This window comes from Solanum tuberosum, unplaced genomic scaffold, assembly GCF_000226075.1.
Source record: "Solanum tuberosum cultivar DM 1-3 516 R44 unplaced genomic scaffold, SolTub_3.0 scf00166, whole genome shotgun sequence".
Taxonomy (NCBI): domain Eukaryota; kingdom Viridiplantae; phylum Streptophyta; class Magnoliopsida; order Solanales; family Solanaceae; genus Solanum; species Solanum tuberosum.
Genome location: NW_006239094.1, coordinates 650,289 through 662,316, shown reverse-complemented (window position 1 = coordinate 662,316; position 12,028 = coordinate 650,289). Strand labels below are relative to the sequence as shown.

The window sequence follows — 12,028 nt, the reverse complement described above, 5'->3', positions numbered from 1 at the left end:
ACACTAATGACATAAATGCTACTAAATGTATGCTAGAAAGCAACTTTGATATGAAAGATCTTGGAGTTGCTGATGCGATCTTAGGTATAAGAATCCTTAGAACTCCATAATGTTTAGCATATTCGCGGTCTCATTGCATTGAAACGGTACTTGACTAGTTCAAATATTTGAATTTTAATATTGTCAAGACTCCAATAATGTGAGTTTTGAACTTCAAAAGAATAAAGGTGAAAGTGACTCACAATTGGATTATACTAGAGTATTGGGAAGTATGATGTGTATCAGGAAGTGTACACGATTAGATATAACATGTGCTATTAATATACTGAGTCGGTTCACGAGTAATCCCAGTCGAACTCATTGGATGACAATGAAAAGAGTTTTGGGGTATTTAAAACATACTCAAAACTATGTCTTGCATTATAACAAATATCCACCAGTATTGAAAGGATATAGTAATGCAAATTGGATCACCGGGATCAAATGAAGGAAAATCCACGAGTAGATATGTATTTACTCTTGGTGGAGGAGCAGTCTCTTGGAAATCTTCCAAACAGACATGTATCGCTAGCTCCACAATGATCTCTGAGCTAGGTGCTCTAGATAAGGCCAGTGAATAAGTTGAAAGACTCCGAAATTTCTTGATAGATATTTTTTTTTGGCCCAAACCTTTGGCATCAGTATGCATACACTATGATAGTCAAGATATAATAGGGTGGGAATGGAGTATGATGTATAACGGAAAGTATCGTCATATAAGACATAGACATAATACCATTAGAAAACTACTCTCTAGTGGAATTATCACAATTGACTATGTAATGTCAAAGAATAATGTGTCGGATCCACTTACAAAACGGCCTAATTAGAGAAAAAGTTGAAAGATCATCTAAGTGAATGGGTTTACGGCTTAGGACAAGTCATCATGGTGGTAACTCTACCTAAAAGACTAGAGATCCCAAGAGATAGGTTCAAGGAGAAAAATAAAGTTGTGACTGACGGGTCAACATTGTCAGCCAACTCAATCCATTCTCATGATGAAGACAATGCTCAGGAATAAGGATACAACATTAAGGCTTGTTAATGAGTTAATAAAGCTTAATGTTTTTAATGATTTGCTAAGTTTCGCAGATTTGACCAAATAGTGTATCTATGCTATAACACGGTTAGAAATCACCTATGTGAGTGTGAAGTGTAAGCCGCTTCAAAGAGAATGATTGTCAAAAGTCCATCTCTATATACACTCATGAAACTAGGAGGTGTTCATGGCTGAAACGAATAAAATCGTAAGAACCATAAACGGTAAAGGGTTGATTGTGTGAAATATGGTTGTCTAGGTATACAACAAAGCTTGACGGTTCAAAGATATCAAATCTACCTATTGACCGAATATATCCGACATATGTTCACTACGGAAAGTTCAAAGGGAAACATACTTATCCAGATGCAATTAATTCTTGCTTGTAAAGTACATACACTTGTCAGTTTATTTGTTTTGGAGTCATTCCCCATTCATGCGGGGGATTATTGGGTTTTAAAAGGTGTGAATGGAAAATGAAGAGTTGTGACTTTTATGAAGAGTTGTGACTTTTATGAAAAGTTGCGACTTTTATGAAAAGTTGTGACTTTTATGGAAAGTTGTGACTTTTATGAAAGATTGTGACCTTTCCAAAAGATTGTGACCTTTTCGGTAAGGCACAATAAGGACCTTTTCACACTACCCTTTGATTTCTATAAATTGAGGGATTTCCTCTCATTTTATTAGAAGAACGAATTTTCTCGACTACTACTTCTACTATAAATCTAGTATTCTAAGTATACTTTACTGCCATTGAGTGGTTCGCTGGCATCGATATACCGGTGAGTAAGATCGTTATATCCTGAGAGAATATATTCCATTAACCTCGGTGTTATTTGCAGTTTTGATGATTTGACAAACCATGACACCTTGTATAGGGACCTGATCCTTGTGATAATATACACGCAAATGCCAAGCTATAAAAAGTACAATTGGTTGGTGCAAGTCTCCAATTGTGGCTGAAACCTCAGCCAATGGCATGGCCTCGAAGGTAATGTCTATTCTTCATAAAAGGGTATGTCCAATAGACACAACACTAGTTTTTGCAACTTGAAAATTCTCAAGAACTCTTGCAAAGGCTCACTTTCAAGAAGTATTATCCTCAAAGGAAACAAAGACCTGATAGAGCTAAAAATTGTATAGTTGTCTTAGGATTATATCTTCCATGCATACATTATAAATTTGTTCCTAATCTATTAAGGATTCAGATCTCGTATTTGATGTGTAAAGTCTAAATCGGTTAAAGCTAATTGATTTAGTGGGCAGTGTTGTATCTGCTTTGTAAAATGCTAAGTCATCTAGGAGCTAGTTGATTTAGTGGGCAGTGTGGCATCTGTTTAGTTGAATTCTAAGTTGTCTAGGGGTGATATCTTAGTGGGCAGTGTGGTATCTTCTTAGGCTCAGTAAGTAATAGAGTTATTACTTAGCTTTGAGGTTAATAACTTAATCTCATCTGTGTTGTATCTGTGTTTCACTTTTTCTTGAAGAGATTAGCAAAAATAGTTGAAAATCTTGTGAGATAGATTGTGGTTTTACTCCCTTGAGCAAGGAGGTTTCCACGTAAACTTCTTGTGTTGTGTTTTGTTTATTGTTTACGCTTTATTGCTATTATTATTGAGTCAAGAGACCTGGTGCATTGACTGATAGTGGATGCACGTAGTCTATCAATTTGTATTAGAGCAGGTGCTCTCTAGACGATTAATACCAATAGAGAGATTCTTGTAGAAAGATGGCTGCTCCACTGAACCTAGAAGAAGGAAAATCGTCAACAAGACCACCTCGGTTCAATGGCCGGTTCTATAGTTGGTGGAAAACAAGGATGCACGACTTTTTAATGGCTGAAGACAACGAGTTGTGGAACATTGTGCTAGATGGACCTTTCATCCCAACTGTGGAGGTGAAAGATGGATAAATTACAAAAGTTGTTCCTAAGACTCGCCAACAGTACAATGAGGCGGACAGAAAGAAGATCGAGAAAAGCTATAAAGCTAAGAAGTTTCTTGTGTGTGGTATAGGTGTTTAAGAATACAACCGGATCTCTGCTTGTGAGTCGGCAAAGGAAATCTGGGATTATCTCAAAACAGCTCATGAGGGCACAGAGCAGGTGAAGGAATCGAAGGTGGATATGCTAACCACCCATTGTGATAACTTCACAATGAAGGAGGGGGAACCTATTCATGACATGCATACAAGATTCTCCTCCATAACCAACGAGCTACGATGTTTGGGAGAACCTATCGACCCTAGTAAGCAGGTTAGGAAGATTCTTTGAATTCTTCCCAAGTCATGGGCAAGTAAAGTAGATTCCATCACTGAAGCAAAGGACCTGAAGGTTCTGACAATGGATGCTCTGATTGGTAATCTTCAGACTCATGAAATGAATAAAACCAAGACACTTCACAGAAGGAGTTAAAGAAAGATAAGTCTCTAGCTCTCAAGATTTCACCAGGTGAAGTCTCCAGTGAAGAGGATGATATGGCTTATCTCACCAAGAGATTTCAAAAAATTATGAGAAAACATGGAGGTTTTAGAAAATGAGGGAACCCTCTCCATGCTGCAACTGCAAGTGACTTATGTCACAAGTGTGGAAATGTGGGACACTTTATAAGAAACTGTCCGATGCTCAAAGCTGAAACCAAAGAGTATCAAAGACTTGGTGGTTAAAAAGACAAAAAGAGGGACCTGGTACCCGAGAAGAATGCAGAAAAGTTGCAGCTGACTATGTCGTGAAAAAGGCCTTTGCTGTCTGGGGGACTCTTCAAGTGAGTCAGGAGAATCAGAATGTCCGAATGATGCATCCATTTGGTTGTTCAAGATGATGCGAACGTGTTTGATGGCCTGTTCGCCATCATGGAAAAATTAGATGACGAAAAAGATGAAGAAAAGGTAACTCTCCTCGACCTTAAACAAAACTTGAATACTTATTTTGTTAGAAGGTTGAGAAATCTAGCTGATGTTTTGATCGATTTAGTTATAGAGTTAACTGCTGAAAAGGACTCTATGAACAATAGCCTAGATAAGTTTAGTGAAGAAAAAACAGTCATGACTGTCCACCTGTCGGTTATTGAGGAACAAGTGACAATTCTAGAAATTGAAAATCTAGAACTCAAAGAAAAATTGATCATAATGAATGAGAAATCTGGCAGAAAAAAAAGGGAGGCCACTAGCTTGCAAATAGAGCTAGAAGCCAGTCTGAACACTGCTGAGACCAGACTTGCTCTAGTTTTGGAAAGGAATGATCAGATGAAGAGGGACCTGGTCCGTCTTAGAGAAGAACTAAAAAATTCTCTAAAATGGACCAGCTCCACCAAGCTTCTTTCTAACATCACCAGTTAGAGTAACTACAAGAGGAAGGGGTTAGGTAGCTTGAACATTAGCCCTCCCTACAGTCCCCACAGTAAATATGCGTCTGTGTCAGATAATCTATTATGTTTTCACTGTGGTCGCAATGGTCACCTAAAAAGGGACTGCCCTACCTGGAAAGCCTCACAAGAAAAAAATTCAGTCTACTCTAGGCAAAAAATAACACAAAAAGGAGGACATGTTCCTATTCCTAAGTCCTCAAATAGGAAAAGGACTAACCTACCCCATTGGGCAAGAAGCACTCTAATGACGCCCTTATCAGCTTACTGGGAACTCAGATTAAAATGGGTTCCCAAGTCTACCAAGTGATCTTTGTTGCAGGGGAGTGAAAGAAGTAACAGTCAGTGTTGGTTTATGGACAGCAGATGCTCGAAGCACATGACTGTGAAGACTGAGAACTTCCTTTCACTCAAGGCACTTCAAGGTGGATGTGTCTCTTTTGGTGATGGAAAGAAGGGATATATTCTTGGAGTTGGCAGAATTAGGAAATCACTTGAACACTCTATTGAAAATGTTTACTACGTGAGTGAACTAAAATACAGTCTTCTCAGTGTTTCCCAGATTTGTGACAAGAGAAATGAGGTCAAATTTCTATCAGAAAAATGCATTGTTACCAACTTGGCAACCAAGGAAGTAATTCTGACGGCCAGAAGGAAGAAAAACATGTATGTGACTGACCTGAATGCTGCTCATGGAGACGACCTGACATGCCTCAGCGCTCAAAGTGAAATGCCAACTTGTGGCATAAGAGGCTAGGTCATGTGAGCTCTTCTTTATCGAACAAACTTGTCTCTAGGGACCTGGTTCGTGGCTTACCAAAACTGAAGTTTAGTCACAACAAAGTCCGTGATGCATGTGTGAAAGGGAAACTGACCATATCCTCATTCAATCCAAAGAAGCAAGTAAGCTCATCAAGAGCTCTTGAGTTGATTCACATGGATCTGTGTGGGCTTGTGAAAATTCAGAGTAGAGGTGGAAAGAATTACATCCTAGTGATTGTGGATGACTACTTAAGATTCACTTGGACTATGTTCCTCAACTCCAAGTGTGAGACCAATGAAGTGCTGATGATATTCTTCAAGATGATTCAGACAAAGCTCAATTGCAAGATTGCAGGGATTAGGTCAGATCATGGAACATAGTTTGAGAATGCAAAGCTTGACTCGTTCTGTGCTGACAATGGTACTCATCATAAATTCTCAGCACTCAGAACACCTCAACATAAAGGGGTTGTTGAAAGGAAGAACAAAACTCTGGTCGATATTGCCAGAACCATGCTCATAGAAACTGATCTTCCTCAGAACTTTTTGGGCTAAAGCAGTTAACAATGCATGCTATGTGGCTAACATTTGTTTGATCAGGTCTCTACTGAATAAAACAGCATATGAGCTGCTCACTAACAAAAAGCCAAAATTGAATTATTTCTGGGCTTTTGGTAGCAAGTGTTTTGTGCTAAACAATGGCAAGAATGATCTGAGAAAGTTTGATCCTAGAAGTGATGAAGGTGTGTTCGTAGGGTATTCATTCTCCAGCAAAACGTACAGAGTCTTCAACAAAAGAACATTATGCATTGAAGAAAGTGTTCATGTGGTTTTTGTATGAAAGTGGTGATTTGAAGAATCTTGAACTGAAGGGTGATGATGATCTTGAGGAGCTATTTAAAATTCAGAAAGATGAAATTAATGGTTCACCAGCTGAAGGAAGTCAAAACACCGTTGGTACTAGCGTTGGTGAATCGGAAAAGGTTAACGAAGCTGACAAGTCCTACGAGGGATCTGGTCCATCCAACAATACAGATCAGGAGGAGTCATCTCAATCTGAGAATGATGATTCCGAAAATGAAGAGGAACAAACAGATCAACCTCAACCCCTGAGCCCTAAATTAGGATGGAAGCATCAATCATCTCATCCTCTGGATAATCTCATATCACCATTGAATTCTAGAATACAAACCAGATCCAAAACTAGATATTTGGTTGCATTTTCAGCATTCATATCAACTATTGAGCCCAAAAATGTGAAGGAGGCCTTAAAAGATGCTGACTGGGTCAATTCCATGCAAGAGGAACTTCACCAGTTTGAGCGGAGCAAAGTGTGGCACCTGGTTCCTAGACCTACAGACAGAACCATTATAGGGACCAGATGGGTGTTCAGAAACAAGCTTTATGAAAATGGAGTTATCACAAGGAACAAATCAAGACTGGTTGTTCAGGGATATAATCAAGAGGAGGGAATCGATTATGATGGTTACCTTTGCCCCTGTGGCTGGAATGGAGGCTATCAGAATCCTTATTGCCTTTGCAGCCTTCATGGGATTCAAGATCTTCCAAATGGATGTCAAAAGTGCCTTCTTGAATGGAGACCTAAAGGAAGAAGTGTATGTGAAACAGCCACCAGGTTTCGAAGATGCTGACTACCCAAATCATGTGTTTAAACTTAACAAGGCCCTGTATGGATTGAAACAAGCTCCTAGAGCTTGGTATGAGCGACTTTCTAAGTTTCTTCTGAAGAATGGATTCAAGAGGGGTAAGATAGACAACATTTTCTTTCTGAAGATAAGAGAAAAGGAAGTGCTTATCATCCAAGTGTATATGGATGATATCATCTTTCAAGCCACATTTGGATCTCTATGTGAGAATTTGTTGCCTTGATGGGGAATGAATTCGAAATGAACATAATGGGAAAGTTGAATTTCTTCTTAGGGACTGCAAATCAAGCAAACCTCAAGTGGCACCTCAATCTGTCAAGAGAAGTACATAAAATGAGTTGCTAAAGAAGTTTCATATGGTTGACTCTAAGACTATTGATACCCCCATGGGTACAAACTCAAAGATGGGAGCAGACAAGTCTGATGCTTTGGTTAATCAAACCATGTACAGAGGTATCATTGGATCATTGATGTATCTAATAACAAGTAGGCCCGACATTGTCTTCAGTGTAGGCATGTGTGTAAGGTTTCAAGCATTCCCTAGAGAGTCACATTTGAAAGCAGCCAAGCGGATTATGAGGTATCTAAAGAAGATAGAGGACTTGATCCTCTTCTATCTAGTAGGGGACTCTTTTGATCTGGTAGGGTATGCAGATGCTAATTTTGTAGGATATCAGGTGGACAGGAAGAGCACCTCCGAAATGGCACATTTCCTGGGGTCTTCACTCATTTCTTGGGGAACCAAGAAGCAAAATTCAGTGGCCCTCTCCACGGCTGAAGCTGAATATGTAGTTGTTGCATCATGTTGTGCTCAACTACTATGGATCAAGAAACAACTTGAGGACTTTGGAGTATTCATTCATACCATTCTTCTCATGTGTGACAATACCAGTGCAGTCAACATGGGAAAGAATTCAGTCCAGCACAAGAGAACAAAGCATATTGATGTCATGCATCACTTCTTGAGAGACAATGTTGAGAAGGGGAACATTAGCATGCAGTACTGCAGAACTGAAGATCAAATTGCAGACATCTTAACAAAGGCCCTCAGTTAGGATCAATTTGATAGTAACAGGTTGAAGTTGGGGATGATGAACATGTGCTGAGCTAACCCTATCCAAAGGCATCCAATCCTCATTGGGCTATTATCAGAAGGGAAGGTATCCTCATTACTTGTAATGCTTTGTTTAAGTAAGATCAACTATGTACCTACTGCAAGTATACACTCATGGAAAATCACATGAGCAAGGAATGGTAAGAATCGGTCAGGAATAAAAAATCTCCACATGTTAGTCTTCAGTTTTCTAATCGTTGTCCCATCGCTTCAAGTCCAAGCGACGCGTCTATTCAGGGACCTGACACATCGTTTCATTTTCTTTTTATATCTATTCCCTCCATTTCATTTCTTCACCTTTCAAACTCCTCTCTCTCAAAGTCCTTTGGGGAAAAAACCTAATTTCTTCTTCTCCCCAGTACTATTTCACTGCCTCTCTAACATGTCTCAGTCACCGTCTTCTTCGAAGAAAACATTAGACTCCCCAAAAGAGATAGATCTAGTTACATTCTATTCATCACCCTCTGCTTCCCGTCCTACAAACTTGTCGATTATCTCTCCGGTCAACATTACTGAAGCTAGTCCTCTTACTCTCCAGTCACCCATAGACCTCAACAACCCTGCACCCTCCTACCAACCTGGTCCCCTTTCAACCATGTTATCTCACCATTTGTTCGAGGGAGACCTTCCACTGAGTAAGTCTTCAGGGTCAAACATTCTGGCAGTCAGTGAAAGCATCGTTATTGAGAGTTTAGCGTAGATGAGGGAAGGAGTGTTACATGAAGTAGGAGGTAGTTTTGTACATGAAGAAGGAGGTAGTTTTGTAGAGGGAATGCTTGGAGATACGGAACCAGTCTTTGATCAAACACCTGAGGTTCGTCTCCATCCTTCTACTGATTCAACTGATACTGACGAGGACGACGTCCCTCTTAGGTGGGCATTGCAAAGGAGAATGGTCCCTATCACCACAAAGGGAAAAGAAAAGGTCACCAAAGAAACACCAAAAAAGTGTCCCTTTACTAGAGCAATTTCCCAAAAACTTGTGGGTGATGCTATGAAGTTTAGTGAAACAAATACGGCAGAAAATCGAAGGAGAAGAAGGTATGGTGTCACCCATAGACCTCAACTACCCTGCACCCTCGAATCAACCTGGTCCCTTTTCAACCATGTTATCTCACCATTTGTTCGAGGGAGACCTTCCACTGAGTAAGTCTTCAGGGTCAAACATTCTGGTAGCCAGTGAAAGCATCGTTATTGAGAGTTTGGCGCATATGAGGAAAAGAGTGTTACATGAAGCATGAAGTAGTTTTGTACATGAAGAAAGAGGTAGTTTTGCAAAGGGAATGCTTGGAGATACGGAACCAGTCTTCGATCAAACACCTGAGGTTCGTCTCCATCTTTCTACTGATTCAAATGACACTGACGAGGATGACGTCCATCTTAGGTGAGCATTGCAATGAGAATGGCCCCTATCACCACAAAGGGTCATAGAAGAAACACCAAAAAAGAGTCCTTTTACTAGAGCAATTTCCCAAAAACTCATGGGTGATGCTATGAAGTCTAATGAAATAACTATGGCAGAAAATCGAAGGAGAAGAAGATCTGGTGATGTGGTATTCGAATTGCCTATTGATGATGTGGTGGATGTCTCCATCGAAGTTTCTGAAGAAGAGTCTGTGGGTGAAGACTCTCCCTTGGAGGCAGTTAAAAGGGAAAAAGGGAAACAAGTGAAGAAAAAGGGAAAAGGAAAATCTAGAACATCTGCGGTCAAGAAGGTAGACCCTACAAAAAGAAAAGGAAATGATTCACAAAAGAAGAAGGAACCATCAAAGAGGAAGAGAGAAACTTCTCATGTTCTCAAGCAAGACTCTGCACAGGGACCAGGTACCAAAAGAAGTAAGGATGACAAGGAAGTGAGCAAACAAACAATTGTTGATAATTTTTGCCTGTAAAAGGTTCTAGGAGGATGGGTGTTTGATACTGATATCCTTACTAAGATAGGTTGGACTCTCTGTCTTACCTTGTGGAGATTCAATCGTGGACTCACTTGTTCAGGACCAAATCCCCTGTTCTACATGAAGACCAAGTTTGAGAGTTCTATTATAATGTAGAATTTGTAGAGGTTGGTAGCCTCAGCACCAGGGTAAGGAACAAAAGTCTGCATCTGGATGAAGAACTGCTGGGGAAAATACTAGAGGTACCCAGAGAGGGGATCAGATCCATGGTGGGAAAGTCATGCACCAAGAAATTTGTGAAGGAATGCTCCAAACATCCTGACATGCGTCGGATGGGTGTTCAAAATAATCTTATGAAGGGAGAGTACCAACTATTGTTCGAGTTTGTTAATAAGGTACTTCTTTCTCGCACTGAGAAACGCACCATGGCATCTGCTACTGACTTGTTTGTGATGGAATCACTGTGAAAATTTGAACCCTTCAATCTCCCTGCCCTAATGTTGGAGCATATGTATAAAACCGTAATTGAACACAAGGGCAAACATGGCATGGGTTACAGGTACTTTCTCACCAAAGTGTTTAAGCATCTGAACATTCCAGTAAGACTAGGCACTGTTGGAACTGCCAAACAGTTTTTCTCTCTGAATACTTTGGTCGATTGTAAGTGTATCGAAGGGAAGGCAGGACCACTAAGCAAGATGTCTCAGTTGGTAATGGAACAAAATTAATTGAAGCACGAATTGAAGGAGATGAATGTGTGAGTGAGCAACAAGGATGCAGAGATTGCCTTATTGAAGGCTCAACTGCTCAAAGCACAGACTAAGGGACCTGGTACTGAGGTAGTTACAGAGTTGAGGTTATAGAATGCTGCCCTTATGAATCAAAATGTTGCTTTCCAAGAGAAACTTATCAAAGATAATGATGTAGCAAACACTCGTCTTACTCTTGTTATCAAGTCTCTCTCCCATTAGCCTCACTCTACATAGTCCTTCCCTTTTCCTTCCTGTGTGTTTCTTTTGTGTGGACAGTGTCCGGGGTTCTCAATTTCTGTTTAATTATTAATGTATTGAATGTTACCTTTTGTGCAATGAAGTTGGTTCCTGTTTTGTTGTGATTAATCCTTGTTTTAATCCTGTTTTTTTTAACATGTCTGTGTTGCCCCTGGCTATGATCTTACTTTGCAAACTTCTCTGTGATGTTGGTTTATTGAGTTTCTTTTTTATGATGCCAAAAGGGGGGAAAATGTTGGTTGCTTAGGTTGGGAAAGGCATAAAAAGGCTGAGTGACAAGGTTTACATGGGGAATGGAACAAGTGGCAAGGTTGACAGGGGGGATGAAAAAATGATGGCATCTGCGTGGAGTTTGTCATCATCAAAAAGAAGGAAAATGTTATTTGCAGTTTTGATGATTTGACAAACCATGGCACCTTGTAAATGGGCCTGATACTTGTGACAATATACACACAAATGCCAGGCTGTAAAAAGTACAATTGGTTGGTACACAGTCTCCAACTGTAGCAGAAACCTCGGCCAATGGCATGGCCTCGAAGGTTGTGTCTATTCTTCATAAAGGGTATGTCCAATAGACACAACACTAGTTTTTGTAACTTGAAAATTCTCAAGAACTCTTGCAAAGGCTCACTTTCAAGAAGTATTATCCTCAAGAGAAACAGGGACCTGATAGAGCTGAAAGTTGTCTGGTTGTCTTAGGATTATATCTTCCATACATACATTGTAAATATGTTCCAAATCTATAAAGGATTCAGATCTCGTATTTGATGTGTAAAAGTCTAAATTGGTTAGAGCTAACTGATTTAGTGGGCAGTGTTGTATCTGCTTTGTAAAATGCTAAGTCATCTAGGAGCTAGTTGATTTAGTGGGCAGTGTAGTATCTGCTTAGGCTCAGTAAGTAATAGAGTTATTACTTAGCTTTGAGGTTAATAACTTAATCTCATCTGTGTTGTATCTGTGTTTCACTTTTGCTTGAAGAGATTAGTGAAAACAATTGAAAATCTCGTGAGACAGGTCGTGGTTTTACTCCCTTGAGCAAGGAGGTTTCCACGTAAACTGCTTGTGTTGTGTTTTATTTATTGTTTACGCTTTATTGCTATTCTTGCTGAGTCAAGGGACCTGGTCCATTGACTGATAGTG

The 12,028-nt window shown here is 39.8% G+C and overlaps 1 protein-coding gene across 1 annotated transcript in view; it reads right to left on the bottom strand.

Annotated features, from left to right (window-relative positions):
• The window catches only part of LOC102582660 (fatty acid amide hydrolase-like), a 71,660-nt gene that overhangs the window by 46,578 nt on the left and 13,054 nt on the right, over positions 1-12,028 (bottom strand). The window lies entirely within an intron of this gene.